The sequence below is a fragment of the Leuresthes tenuis genome, unplaced genomic scaffold (assembly GCF_036924035.1).
Source record: "Leuresthes tenuis unplaced genomic scaffold, fLeuTen1.0.hap1 SCAF_57, whole genome shotgun sequence".
NCBI classification, from domain to species: Eukaryota; Metazoa; Chordata; class Actinopteri; order Atheriniformes; family Atherinopsidae; genus Leuresthes; species Leuresthes tenuis.
In genome coordinates this window covers 84,908-97,857 of record NW_027325411.1, presented here as the reverse complement: position 1 = coordinate 97,857, position 12,950 = coordinate 84,908, and the positions used below count along the sequence as shown (strand labels likewise).

At 44.1% G+C, this 12,950-nt stretch overlaps 4 non-coding genes across 4 annotated transcripts; all 4 read right to left on the bottom strand.

Annotated features, from left to right (window-relative positions):
• Positions 1-1,897: 1,897 nt before the first annotated feature.
• On the bottom strand, positions 1,898-2,088 carry LOC140285783 (U2 spliceosomal RNA). Its single transcript, XR_011910735.1, has one exon. It is a non-coding gene; the product is annotated as a U2 spliceosomal RNA (small nuclear RNA).
• Positions 2,089-2,404: 316 nt separating this feature from the next.
• Positions 2,405-2,518, bottom strand: LOC140285803 (U5 spliceosomal RNA). The gene has a single exon (XR_011910752.1). It is a non-coding gene; the product is annotated as a U5 spliceosomal RNA (small nuclear RNA).
• A 2,291-nt stretch (positions 2,519-4,809) lies between these two features.
• On the bottom strand, positions 4,810-4,993 carry LOC140285787 (U2 spliceosomal RNA). Its single transcript, XR_011910739.1, has one exon. It is a non-coding gene; the product is annotated as a U2 spliceosomal RNA (small nuclear RNA).
• A 308-nt stretch (positions 4,994-5,301) lies between these two features.
• LOC140285807 (U5 spliceosomal RNA) lies at positions 5,302-5,415 on the bottom strand. Its single transcript, XR_011910756.1, has one exon. It is a non-coding gene; the product is annotated as a U5 spliceosomal RNA (small nuclear RNA).
• Between the last annotated feature and the right edge of the window lie 7,535 nt (positions 5,416-12,950).

Genomic DNA, 12,950 nt, shown 5'->3' with positions numbered 1-12,950 from the left:
TAATAGAACTGAACCGGACCGGGGGACAAGGAAAGAAGAAGAAGAAGAAGAGGAAAGAAGAGAAAAACAGAACATACATCGCATACAACACAGCTGTGGATATAGATGACCTGAGACGACATGATAATACATCAACTGCTTAGCGACCATGCTACTGGACTAATGAATGTGGTTGTGTGTGTGTGAGAACATGCAACACCCATGGCACAGGACCTACATGATAACCGTGCTTAGTTATGAGTGTATAAGCGTACAGGGCCACAATCCACAGCCCCCCCAAGCAATCAGAAGCAGGCAGAGAGGGCCACAAGACCCAGGCCACCAGCAGCCCCCACAGAGCACAGAACCCAGGAAGCCCACCGCAGGGGCAACCACGCATCCACCCAGAAGACTACAGAGGAAGCCCCCGGAAAGAGCCCCCATAAGCATAGGGCAGAGGCCTTCCGGGAGCCAGGGGCAACAGCCCACCGACGTCGCCAGGCCCCAGCCGCCCAGACATGGGCCGTGCACTGGATCCGGGCCCCAGGAGCCCGAGCGCCCCCAAACCCCCCGGCAGAGGCCCCACCCAATACCCAGGAGGGCCAAGCGCCCCAGACAGCCACACAGTGGGTCAGTGCCTGCCCCAGCACCCCTGGCCAAGTGCCCTGGGAGTCAAGACGTGCCCACAGGTGGGTGAAGTCGCGAGCAGCGGAGAGAGGCCACGCCGCCCCCCCCATCGGGAGAAGCACAGGCAGGCCAGGCGACAGCAAGTCCAAGATCCAGGCCCAATCATTACCACACACACTTTCATGTCCCATACATCCACACGTCCTCCCTCCCTCGACTCCGCTGGGGTGTAGTGCAGCGGGCACACCAGGGGGCCAGCAGCCCCCCAGCCACCACAGACCCCAAACCAGCAGAACAATTAATTAATCCTCCTGGCCCCTCCCGCCCCGAGCAGCAACCAGGAAGCAGGGGTGTGCGAAGAAGACCCCTCCCCTCACCCTTCTGGCTCTTCAATATTTTCTAATAGTGAGCAATTAAAATTGAGGGGCAGCCAAACTTGTAGAACTGGGAGCGTGGCCCTCTGGGCAGCCTACATACCCAAAGAGCCCCGCCCACCAGATGCCACTCAGTGTAACCACCCCCCAAGACCTAATGTGTGTGTGTGAGTGTGTTTGATAAGTAGTAATGTCTAAGGTGTAATTAAAACAGGGGTGGGAACTGCAGAGGGCAACTACTGCAGAGTCCACTACACCCCACCGAACACACACGCCCCCAAAACCCTTCATGTGTGAGTGTGTGCTGTGTACAGGAGCCAGAAGGGAGAGGGGTATGGGGATATACACTGGGGGCAGCCAGGGACTGGCTGCAATAGGCATCCCCGCTACCAGGGAGCCAACACAGGACAGGAGGGCCTGATGTCCACCAGGCTCGGGGCCTGCAGCGACCATATTCTGGGAGCTACTGTACCCCCAGAAGGTACCCATCCCGCCCCACCCCACTCAACCCAACCCCACTCCGGAGGACCTCTACAAAAAACAAACAAACAACAACAAAAAACAAACAAACAAACCACCCGGTCACACCAGTCGCAGCAGCCCGGGCCTGAGACCCACCATCACCCAGGCCCCCCCAGGCCCCCCCTCAACAGGTGCGCTCTTGTGAAAAAGCAAACAGCGGCAGCAACAAAAACACAACGGGAACACCGTATTGAGGCTTTGTTCTGACCGCTCATTTGGTATGGCGTTTCTTTCAAGCAATTCTCCCGGTTAGCCCGCACTCGGCTCGCTCCCAGAGCCGTGTTAAAGTCTACTTCGCATTCACTCTCTTTTCTCAGCAGACTAAAAGAAAGTTTCATCTTGGGCTCCCTGAAACTTGCACCCTGCACCGCTGTTTGCTTTTTCACAAGAGTAGAGAAGAGTGCACCGTTCCCAGCGGCACTGCAGTACGGGGTCAATGCTTGGAGTGAACGGAGCAAGCTAATTTTTCAACTCCTATTGCTAAAAATCCATTTAATATGTAGTCCTCGTATAGAGGACATATCAGATATTAAACTGATAAGAACAGATACTACACTTGATCTTGGCCAAAAGGCCGAGAAGCGACAACTGTCCACTGGTTCACGTCCGAGGGCCCTTCCTGGCACAATGCGCACTTATCCGCTAACACCCCTGTTCTTTTTATGGCCATAGGTGGCCAGAGTGTCACTTTGCACCTCCGCCCACCTGCTGCACTTAGCACTCTTCAGCCCTTTTAAATGGTATAACTTTGCACTCCCGCACGCTCCAGCAAGCACCATTCAAGCAACAACTTTGCACTCCAGCTTCGAACATCGGCACAGTCGCAACAAGTAAGGCGACTCTACTCAGAGAAGTCACTCTGCACAGTAACAAGATTTCTTTTGCACAGACAGAAAGGGCTTCACCCGCAAAGGTAAAGCCTGCCAAAAATAGAAACAACTCATTAGTGCTGCTCTCCACAGAAGTCTTTAGTAAAAGGCGAAAGACTTGTACGTTATGAAGAGAAACCAGAGTACGATTATCCGTCACTGCGGGAGCAGGGCATCAGGCTAGTTGGCATAGCCACCTTCCCCATGGTGAGCTTTGCTTGGTTGAGACGCTTGCCCCCCCCCCCCCCCCCCCCCCCCCCCCCCCCTTGCTCCTCGGCTGACCAAGTAGGAACAATCGGGCCCTATTCGATGGCTGCCTTGTCTTTTACTCTGTGCAAAAGACAAGGCAGCAACAAAAACACCACGGGAAAACCGTATTGAGGCTTTGTTCTGACCGCTCATTCGGTGTCGCGTTTCTTTCAAGCAATTCTCCCGGTTAGCCCACACTCGGCTCGCTCCCAGAGCCGTGTTAAAGTCTACTTCGCATTCACTCTCTTTTCTCAGCAGACTCTTGGGATTTTATCAATAAAATGAATTCCTTCACTCAAACTATGTTAAAACTGCTTTGTCCTTCATATTTACCATGTCTAGAAAGATTTAAACAAAAAAACCAACGTTGTACTTTGCAGTAAAAGAAATAGCAAATCTAAAGTTTCAGGAATCCGAGAATAAGCTTACTTTCATGAGTTCTTCACGATTTCGGATTTTGCTATAAAATGAATTCCTTCACTCAAACTAAATTAAAACTGCTAAACCGCTAATCTGTTACATGTAAGGCAGATGTCAAATTCACCGAATTAGGATTATTCGGTATTCGGCCAATCGAGCTGTAGCAGCTTCGGTAAAAGAGTATAAGTTGAAGAGTTTGTGAATAAAGGTGTGCGCACACATAGTGAGCTGTAGGAAAATAGGCAGGGAGCAATGCCGGCTGGGGTATATGTTCTTGTATGTTGTCTGACTGTTTGATTTGAATGTGTTGTGTAAGTGTCCTGTTGAATGTTACATGTTTGGGCTTTGACACGCTTCACTGTGGTTGTTAACTGTGTGGTGTGTCCTGAAATGTTATATGTTTGGGCTGTGTGACATGCTTAATGCTTGTCAGTAGCTACCCACTTATTCATATATAGCAACTGACAAGGTAAGAAGTCCGGACATACTTTGATAGAGTAGTTGTAGAAGTATCCTTATTGATAATAGATAAACTAATTCATAGTGATAGAACAGTAGATGAACAGGTGCCTGCACATGTCTCACGAAAATAAAATGGATGTATGATTGCTGACGGCAGAGCAATACTGCCAAACTTATGAGTTCTTGTGGCAAACTTGATTCAGTGTCTTGACGTGTATACGCTGTTTCGCTGACTTGATTGTCACAAGAAACAAAGTGTGTTTGATAAGATCCGACCATTTTATTACGGGAGGATCAGTATGTATGGATTCTGATGTGACTGATAAACCCATTCGTATCTTAAGCACAATCTAATACGTCAGACAACGCCCTGGCACACGATAAAAAAAAAAAGAGAGAGCGGTTTTGTGTCCCCACAGTCCATAATGTAGGAAAGAGAGAAAAAACCCTTTCTGATTTGGTGTGTGTGCTCATAGTGCAGAGTGTAGAGAAAAGAAAGCCGTTTTGGTGTCACGGGTGTTGTGACTTACACACACACATTTCTAAATTGAGAAAGGAAATTATTTTAGAGGAAGCACTAGAGTTTAGATCCCACATTTGTTGATAGGCATTCATTTATTTCTTCACTTCTGATAAAAATGATAAGACTGACCTAAAGAATTGGAGGCCCATCACATTTTTAAACTTTGACTGTAAACTTTTTAGCAAGGTTTTAACGACACGGATGTCCTCTGTTTTAGAGGAGGTAATTCACCCAGACCAGGCTTGTGCCATCTCAGAGAGACAACTCACCGACAGCCTCGTACTGATTCGAGACATCATTGATTACGCTAGAGACAGAAACACCCGGCTTGTCATCTTAAATTTAGACTTTGAAAAAGCTTTTGATCGGGTCTCGCATCAATATCTCTTTCAGGTGTTGCAGCCATCGAATAGGGCCCGATTGTTCCTACTTGGTGAGATTTGCTTGGTTGAGACGCTTGCTCCCCCCCCTTGCTCCTCGGCTGACCAAGTAGGAACAATTGGGCCCTATTCGATGGCTGCCTTGTCTTTTACTCTGTGCAAAAGACAAGGCAGCCACAAACACCACGGGAAAACCGTATTGAGGCTTTGTTCTGACCACTCATTCGGTGTCGCGTTTCTTTCAAGCAATTCTCCCGGTTAGCCCACACTCGGCTCGCTCCCAGAGCTGTGTTAAAGTCTACTTCGCATTCACTCTCTTTTCTCAGCAGATTAAAAGAAAGTTTCATCTTGGGCTCCCTGAAACTTCCATCCTGCACCGCTGTTTGCTTTTTCACAAGAGCAGAGAAGAGCGCACCGTTCCCAGCGGCACTGCAGTACTGGGTCAATGCTTGGAGTGAACGGAGCAAGCTTCTTTTTCAACTCCTATTCTTAAAAATCCATTTAATATGTAGTCCTCGTATAGAGGACATATTAAACTGATAAGAACAGATACTACACTTGATCTTAGCCAAAAGGCCGAGAAGCGATAACTGTCCACTGTTTCAGGTCCGAGGGCCCTTGCTGGCACAATGCGCACTTGTAGCAGTGTTCTTTTTATGGCCATAGGTGGCCAGAGTGTCACGTTGCACCTCCGCCCACCCGCTGCACTGAGCACTCTTCAGCCCTTTTAAATGGTATAACTTTGCACTCCCGCATGCTCCAGCAAGCACCATTCAAGCAACAACTTTGCACTCCAGCTTCGAACATCGGCACAATCGCAACAAGTAAGGCGACTCTACTCAGAGAAGTCACTCTGCACAGTAACAAGATTTCTTTTGCACAGACAGAAAGGGCTTCACCTGCAAAGGTAAAGCCTGCCAAAAATAGAAACAACTCATTAGTGCTGCTCTCCACGAAAGTCTTTAGTAAAAGGCGAAAGACTTGTATGTTATGAAGAGAAACCAGAGTACGATTATCCGTCACTGCGGGAGCAGGGCATCAGGCTAGTTGCCATAGCCACCTTCCCCATGGTGAGCGTTGCTTGGTTGAAACGCTTGCCCCTGTGCAATCGACAAGGCAGCAACAAAAACACCACGGGAACACCGTATTGAGGCTTTGTTCTGACCGCTCATTCGGTGTCGCGTTTCTTTCAAGCAATTCTCCCGGTTAGCCCACACTCGGCTCGCTCCCAGAGCCGTGTTAAAGTCTACTTCGCATTCACTCTCTTTTCTCAGCAGACTCTTGGGATTTTATCTATAAAATGAATTCCTTCACTCAAACTATGTTAAAACTGCTTTGTCCTTCATATTTACCATGTCTAGAAAGATTTAAACAAAAAAACAACAACGTTGTACTTTGCAGTAAAAGAAAGAGCAAATCTAAAGTTTCAGGAATCCGAGAATAAGCTTACTTTCATGAGTTCTTCAAGATTTCGGATTTTGCTATAAAATGAATTCCTTCACTCAAACTAAATTAAAACTGCTAAACCGCTAATCTGTTACATGTAAGGCAGATGTCAAATTCACCGAAATAGGATCTAAGGGTATTCGGCCAATCGAGCTGTAGCAGCTTCGGTAAAAGAGTATAAGTTGAAGAGTTTGTGAATAAAGGTGTGCGCACACATAGTGTGCTGTACGAAAATAGGCAGGGAGCAATGCCGGCTGGGGTATATGTTCTTGTATGTTGTCTGACTGTTTGATTTGAATGTGTTGTGTAAGTGTCCTGTTGAATGTTACATGTTTGGGCTTTGACACGCTTCACTGTGGTTGTTAACTGTGTGGTGTGTCCTGAAATGTTATATGTTTGTGCTGTGTGACATGCTTAATGCTTGTCAGTAGCTACCCACTTATTCATATATAGCAACTGACAACATAAGAAGTCCGGACATACTTTGATAGTAGTTGTAGAAGTATCCTTATTGATAATAGATCACTAATTCATAGTGATAGAACAGTAGATGAACAGGTGCTTGCACATGTCTCACGAAAATAAAATGGGTGTATGATTGCTGACGGCAGAGCAATACTGCCAAACTTATGAGTTCTTGTGGCAAACTTGATTCAGTGTCTTGACGTGTATACGCTGTTTCGCTGACTTGATTGTCACAAGAAACAAAGTGTGTTTGATAAGATCCGACCATTTTATTACGGGAGGATCAGTATGTATGGATTCTGATGTGACTGATAAACCCATTCGTATCTTAAGCATAATCTAATACGTGAGACAACGCCCTGGCACACGATAAAAAAAAAAAAAGAGAGAGAGCGGTTTTGTGTCCCCACTGTCCATAATGTAGAAAAGAGAGAAAAAAGCCTTTCTGATTTGGTGTGTGTGCTCATAGTGCAGAGTGTAGAGAAAAGAAAGCCGTTTTGGTGTCACGGGTGTTGTGACTTACACACACACATTTCTAAATTGAGAAAGGAAATTATTTTAGAGGAAGCACTAGAGTTTAGATCCCACATTTGTTGATAGGCATTCATTTATTTCTTCACTTCTGATGAAGTTTCAACAATAAACAACAAACTTTGTATTATGAGAAAGAACTTCTTCAGCAATAAGCATCTCTCGACATATGACGAAATACAGATTTTGCTATAAATTAATTCCTTCTATCAGCCTGACTTAAAACTGTTTGTCCTCCTTATTTATCCACTTCAAATCAAGTTACAACAATTAAAAAAAATTTGTAGTTTGAGAAAGAACAACTTAATCTTCAGCAATCAGTATAAAAAGAGGTGCAAATGCCAACCATACATACCTAAAAGGTGGAGCGGAAGTATTCAGCTGCAAGTAGGTGTGAATGTTCGACCATAATTTGTAAAAAGCGGGTAAGAAAAGGTTCGAATGCCCGACTATATATTAACAAAAGCGGGAGGAGAGGTCTTCGGATGAGAGTGGGTGAGAATTTCCAACCATAATCTATAAAATACGGTGAAAAAAAATATGTGAATGCCTCATAGAACACTAAAAGCGGAAGTGTTCGGCTGCAAGAAGGTGTGAATGTCCGACTATATTTGGTGAAAAGCAGGTGAAGCAAGGTCTGAATGCCCAACCTTACATCATCAAAAGCGAGATCAGAGGTGTTTGGCTGCAAGAAGGCCATAGTTTGCCAAAAGCGGGTAAGGTGCGAATGTCCGACTAAATATCAACAAAATTTGGGGCAGAGGTCTTCGGATGCAAGTGGGTGTGAATATCCAACCATACAAGTATGGTGGAGAGGAAGCTGTGAATAGCCGACCATAGTTTGGAAAAAGCGGGTAAGAAAAGGTTTGAATACCCGAACATACACCATCAAAGAGGGAGCGGAGGTGTTCCGCTGTAAGACGGTGTGAATGTCCGATCATAGTTGGTAAAAAGCAGGTAAGAAAAGGGTAAAATACCCGACTGTACACAATCAAAAGAGGGAGCGGAGTTGTTCAGCTAAGAGAAGGTGTGAAAGTCCGACCATGGTTTGTAAAAAGCGGGTAAGAAAAGGTTCGTATGCCCGAAAATACACTATCAAAACCGGAAGCGTAGGTGTTCGGCTGCAAGAAGGTGTGAACGTCCGACCAAAGTTTGTAAAAAAGCAGTTAAGAAAAGGTTCGAATATCTAACCAAACATAATCAAAAGCGGGAGCAGAGCTGTTCGACTGCAAGTAGGTGTGAATGTCAGAGAATAATTTGCAAAAAGCTGATGAGAAAGGGTGAGAAATCCCGACTATACACCATCAAATGCGGGAGCGGAGTTGTTCGGCTGTGAGTAGGTGTGATTCTCCAACCATAATTGCTGAAAAATGTGTTAGAAAAGGTAAGAATGCCGGTCCATACATCATCAAAAGCGGGAGAGGTGGTGTTCGGCTGCAAGTAGGTGTGAATGTCCATTAATAATTGCTTTAAAACATGAAAGAAAATTTTCGAATATCAAACCTTACATGATCATTAGCGGGAGAGGAGGTGTTCAGCTGCAAGAAGATGTGAATATCCACCCATAATTACTGAAAAATGGGTAGGAAAAGATGCGAATGTCCAACCATAAATCATCAAAAGCAGGAGTGGAGTTGTTCGGCTACAAGAAGGTATGAAAGTCCAACCATGGTTTGTAAAAAGCGGGTAAGAGAAGGTTCGAATACCCGAATATATACCATCAAAAGCGGAAGCCGGGGTGTTCGGCTGCAAGAACGTGTGAACGTCCGACCATAGTTTGTAAAAAGCAGTTAAGAAAAGGTTTGAATATCCAACCGAACATAATCAAAAGCGGGAGCAGAGTTGTTCGACTGCAAGTAGGTGTGAATGTCAGATCATAATTGCTGAAAAATGTGATAGAAAAGACTAGAATGCCGGGCAATACATCATCAAAAGCGGGAGAGGTGGTTTTTCGGCTGCAAGTAGGTGTGAATGTCCAGCCATAATTACTCACAAACGGGGGAAGAAAAGGTAGTATTTCCAGACCACACATGATCAAAACAGGGAATGGAGGTGGTTCAGCTGCAAGGTGTGAATGTCTGACTAAAGTTTGTAAAAACCGTGTAAGACAAGGGGCGAATGCCCGACAATGTATGATCAAAAGAGGGAGCGGAGGTTTTCGGCTGCAAGGTCTGAATGTCCAACCATAATTTGTAAAAATCGGGGAAGAAAAGGCTCGAAAGCCAGACTATACACCATCAAAAGCGGGAGCAGAGGTGTTCAGGTGCAAGAAGGTCTGAATGTCCGACCAATAATTACTGAAAAATGGGTAAGAAAAGGTGCGAATGCCAAATCATACATCATCAAAAGCAGGAGCGGATGTGTTCGGCTACAAGAAGGTTTGAATGTCCAACCATAGTAAGTAATAGGTGGGTAAGAAAAGGCTCGAATGCCCAACTATACACCATCAAAAGCGGAAGCGGAGGTGTTCGGCTGCAAGACGGTGTGAACGTCCAACCAAAGTTTGTAAAAAGCATTAAGAAAAGGTTCGAATATCCAACCGAACATAATCAAAAGCGGGAGCAGAGCTGTTCGACTGCAAGTAGGTGTGAATATCAGATCATAATTTGCAAAAAGCTGATGAGAAAGGGTGAGAATGCCCGACTATACACTGTCAAATGTGGGAGCGGAGGTGTTCGTCTGTGAGTAGGTGTGAATGTCCGACCATAATTGCTGAAAAATGTGTTAGAAAAGGTAAGAATGCCGGACCATATATCATCAAAAGCGGGAGAGGTTGTGTTCGGCTGCAAGAAGGTGTGAATGTCCAGCCATAATTACTCACAAACGGGTAAGAAAAGGTACTATTGCCAGACCATATATGATCAAAACAGGGAGCGGAGGTGGTTCAGCTGCAAGAAGGTTTGAATGTCCGACTAAAGTTTGTAAAAAGCGGGTAAGACAAGGTGTGAATGCCCGACAATGTATGATCAAAAGAGGAGCGGAGGTTTTCGGCTGCAAGAAGGTCTGAATGTCCACCCATAATTACTGAAAAATGGTTAAGAAAAGGTGCGAAAGCCCAACCGCACATGATCATAAGTGGATGAGAAGGTGTTCGACTCCAAGTAGGTGTGAATGTAAGATCATAATTTGTAAAAAGCGGGTAAGAAAAGGTAAGAATGCCCAACCATAAATTATCAAAAGCGGCAGCAGAGTTTCGGGTGGTATTTATCAATGTCTAGATAGATTTCAACAAAAAACAACGTTGTACTTTGCAGTAAAAGAAAGTGCAAATCAAAAGTTTTAGGAATCCGAGAATAAGCTTATTTTCATGAGTTCTGCACGATTTTGGATTTTATGTATAAAATGAATTTCTTCACGCAAACTAAGTTAACACTGCTTTGTCCTTCATATGTACCCATTTCTACATATATTTCAAGCATAAACTTCCTCATATTACCCTGAATGAGAAAGAGCCACACTTGTGATTAAGCCATACCTCCCTTTTGAGGAGTTCTGCATGATTTGGGATTTTATCTATAAAATTAATTCCTTCACTCAAACTATGTTAAAACGGCTTTTACCTTCATATTTATCAATGTCTCGATAGATTTAAACAAAAAACAACGTTGTACTTTGCAATAAAAGAAAGAGCAAATCAAAAGTTTTAGGAATCCGAGAATAAGCTTATTTTCATGAGTTCTGCACGATTTCGGATTTTATGTATAAAATGAATTCATTCACTCAAACCATGTTAAAACTGCTTTTTCCTTCATATTTATCAATGTCTAGATCGACTTCAACAAAGAACAACATTGTATTTTGCAGTAGAAGAAAGAGCAAAACTGAAGGATCAGGAATCCGAGAATAAGCTTCTTTTCATACGTTCTGCATGATTTGGGATTTTATGTATAAAATGAATTCCTTCACTCAAACTAAGTTAACACTGCTTTGTCCTTCATATGTACCCATTTCTACATATATTTCAAGCATAAACTTCCTCATACTACCCTGAATGAGAAAGAACCACACTTGTGATTAAGCCATACGCCCCTTTTGAGGAGTTCTGCATGATTTGGGATTTTATCTATAAAATCAATTCCTTCACTCAAACTATGTTAAAACGGCTTTTACCTTCATATTTATCAATGTCTCGATAGATTTAAACAAAAAAACAACGTTGTACTTTGCAGTAAAAGAAAGAGCCAATCAAAAGTTTTAGGAATCCGAGAATAAGCTTATTTTCATGAGTTCTGCACGATTTCGGATTTTATGTATAAAATGAATTCATTCACTCAAACCAAGTTAAAACTGCCTTTTCCTTCATATTTATCAATGTCTAGATCGACTTCAACAAAGAACAACATTGTATTTTGCAGTAGAAGAAAGAGCAACACTGAAGGATCAGGAATCCGAGAATAAGCTTATTTTCTTATGGGCAAGTGGGAACTGCTTTGTCCTTCATATTTATCAATGTGTAGATGGATTTCAACTTCTTCTACTGCAAAGTCCAATGTTTTTCTTTGTAGAAGTCGATCTAGACATTGATGAATATGGAAGGACAAAGCAGTTTTAACTTGGTTAAAAACCATGGTCGGACTTTCACACCTTCTTGTAATGGAACACCTCCGCTCCCGCTATTGATTGTGTACAGTCGGGTATTTTAACCTTTTCTTACCCGCTTTTTACCAACTATGGTCGGACATTCACACCGTCTTACAGCGGAACACCTCCGCTCCTGCTTTTTATGGTGTATAGTCGGGCATTCGAACCTTTTCTTACCCGCTATTTACAAACTATGGTAGGACATTCAAACCTTCGTGTATCCGAAAACCTCCACTCTCTCTTTTGATCATACATTGTCGGACATTCGCACCTTTTCTTACCCGCTTTTTACAAACCATGGTCGGACTGTCACACCTTCTTGTAGCCGAACACATCCGCTCCCGCTATTGATTGTGTACAGTCGGGTATTTTAACCTTTTCTTACCCGCTTTTTACCAAGTATGGTCGGACATTCACACCTTCGTACAGCGGAACACCTCCGCTCCCTCTTTTGATGGTGTATGTTCGGGCACTCGAACCTTTTCTTACCCGCTTTTTACAAACTATGGTCAGACATTCAAACCTTCTTGTAGCCGAACACATCCACTCCTGCTTTTGATGATGGGTATTCAAACCTACTTGTTGCCCGCTTTTCATTAATTATGGGTGGACATACACACCTTGTCGCAGCCAAACACCTCCGCTTCCTGTTTTGATCATGTATGATTGGACATTCGCACCTTTTCTCACCCGCTTTTTACTATGGTCGGCCATTCACAGCTTCCTCTCCACCATACTTGTATGGTGGGATATTCACACCCACTTGCATCCGAAGACCTCCGCCCCCACTTTTGTTGATATTTAGTCGGTCATTCGCAGCTTACCCGCTTTTGGCAAACTATGGCCTTCTTTCAGCCAAACACCTCTGATCTCGTTTTTTATGATGTAAGGTTGGGCATTCAGACCTTGCTTCACCTGCTTTTCACCAAATATAGTCGAACAGTCACACCTTCTTGCAGCCGAACACTTCTGCTCCACCTTTTAGTGTTCTATGGGGTATTCACACCTTTTTTTTCACCTTATTTTATTGATTATGGTTGGAAATTCTCACCCACTCTTATCCGAAGACCTCTCCTCCTGCTTTTGTTAATATATAGTCGGGTTTCAAACCTTTTCTTACCCGCTTTTTACAAATTATGGTCGAACATTCACACCTACTTGCAGCCGAACACCTCCGCTCCCGCTTTTGATGGTGTATAGTCGGGCTTTCGAGCCTTTTCTTCCCCGGTTTTTACAAATTATGGTTGTACATTCAGACCTTGCAGCCGAAAACCTCCGCTCCCTCATTTGATCATACATTGTCAGGCATTCGCACCTTGTCTTACCCGCTTTTTATAAACTTTAGTCAGACATTCACACCTTGCAGCTGAACCACCTCCGCTCCCTGTTTTGATAATGTATGGTCTGGCAATACTACCTTTTCTTACCGGTTTGTGAGTAATTATGGCTGGACATTCACTCCTACTTGCAGCCGAACACCACTTTTCCCACTTTTGATGATGTATGGTCAAGGATTCTAGTC